Consider the following 1,961-nt stretch of genomic DNA (forward strand, 5'->3'; position numbering starts at 1 on the left):
ATTGTCGCATGATGCGTCAACGTTTTCTATTTCAACTGCGGGTCTTTCTGGTCTCGTTAATGAGAATGAAAGTCAAGGTGATCATAATTTGAGTAGTCATTGAACATATTTCTCACATTTATATGTTTTATTCTCTAATATTTGTGTTTCCCGCTAATGACATCAGATGCAGTAGCAAACCAGTATTACACCCAAGAAACAGAGGATAGAACGGAGGCAGAACGCAAGAGAGACCATACAAACGCACTGAGAAGGGCCTCCTATCGACGGAAAAAACTACCTAATGTCCTAGATGGAAATGCAAAGACCCTTGTGGTTACAGGTAAGGTTCAAAATGTTTTTAATATTACAGTTGGTATCGTCTATACCAATTATCATAATTTTCTGTGGTCAAATCCGGTTCACCAGACAACCCAACCAGCTTGGAGTCGTTTCCAAGTTCAAATACGTTGTCAACTGTAACCATCTGTGACACGGAGCATCAAGGTGATCATAATGTTCATAATCATCCACCAATTACGTAGGCATATCTGTTTTTTCTCTAATATTTGGGAATGTAATCTTGTAAGACACCCAAGAAGCAGATGATAAAACGGAAGCTGAACGCAAGAGAGACCAAAGAAACGCCCGTTACATGTTTGCGCGGTGGGTATGATAAAACGGTAAAGAATTGGTCAAGCCGATTTGCGCGGTGGGTATTGTCCGTTACATGTTTTAAGACCTTCGGCGTGAAATGTTCATGCTAACTACATGTATTGTTTGTGCAGGATGGGTATGAATTGAGGAAGCAGTTTTTTTTATATTTGCTAAAACATCGTGGGAATGAAGCTAAAATAAACTTTCCTGACATTGTGAAAGAATTTCTTAGGCGCATCATCTAGATATTAATAGTTTTGTAATAGATGTATAGTTGGAACATCACTCAGTTTGTTACATGGACGTGACATTAATTTTTCTTTGTGTTATCAATTTAATTTGCAAAAATGGACTCCAGGTATTAAATAATTGTGTTTGAGTTATATTCTTTGTACGTGTGAAAGACCTATTGTAACTCTTTTAAACTATATCAAGAGCCCGTGGCAACGCACGGGCACTCTACTAGTACTGATTAATGGTCGACAAATTAATCCAGTTAATAGGCCGATTCATCGATTAATCACTACTCCCAAGCCGACCGTGCAGCTACCAGTTACTGATTTCCTGAACAATGGTCAAAACTATCAATTTACTCCTTGTTATGACTGATTTCAGCTCAAGTTCCATTGCTATGCACTGATTTTAGCTCAAGTTCTATTGCTTGTTCATTAGCTCAAGATCAAACTGTAACCAAATTGTCCATTTAACATAAGTTAGGTTCATAACTGATCCCTAGCTGTCAAAATTTAATTAATCCAACTTTAACAAACTGTCCATTTAACGAAACTTAGGTTCATACCTGATCACTAACTGACAAAACTGAGAAGTGTACTCCTGGAGTACTCCTGCTTGGAATATTTTTCATTTTGAAACTAAGATCTGCTTGGAGCATTTTCAGTTTGCAAAACTGGAGTACAACAGAATTATATTTTCCAATTTCAGTTTGACAATTTTCCCTGAATTCAGTCAATAGAAATCAGTTTAAATGGTGTACACAGGAATCAGTAGTTATCTGATTTTTTTACAGTAGAGTGGATCTTGTTTGAACTACTCTGAATTCTGTCAAGACGAGAATGCCTCCCCCTTTCCTAGAGCAGACTTCATTTAGTTTCATTCAGTTTGAGCATGGGACCTCCACATTTTCTTTTTATTGGACCTCCACAGACTTTAGCCTGGGCTTCGAGTTTACCCAAAATTTCGGGTCGGGTTCTTCGGGTTTTTTCTAGTCCGGGTTTTCAGATCTGACACCCGAAATTGTGTACAAAAAATCAAAACCCCAAATTTCGGGTTCGGGTTCGGGTTTTCTCGATTTACCCGAACAGGTG

General features: G+C 38.1%; 1 long non-coding RNA gene across 1 annotated transcript; it reads left to right on the forward strand.

The window, feature by feature from the left end:
* Positions 1-217: 217 nt before the first annotated feature.
* On the forward strand, positions 218-661 carry LOC123177499 (uncharacterized). The gene is made up of 3 exons (XR_006488970.1): positions 218-322; positions 409-486; positions 579-661. It is a non-coding gene; the product is annotated as an uncharacterized lncRNA (long non-coding RNA).
* The last annotated feature ends 1,300 nt before the right edge of the window (positions 662-1,961 follow it).

Source organism: Triticum aestivum, unplaced genomic scaffold (assembly GCF_018294505.1).
Source record: "Triticum aestivum cultivar Chinese Spring unplaced genomic scaffold, IWGSC CS RefSeq v2.1 scaffold99055, whole genome shotgun sequence".
NCBI lineage: Eukaryota > Viridiplantae > Streptophyta > Magnoliopsida > Poales > Poaceae > Triticum > Triticum aestivum.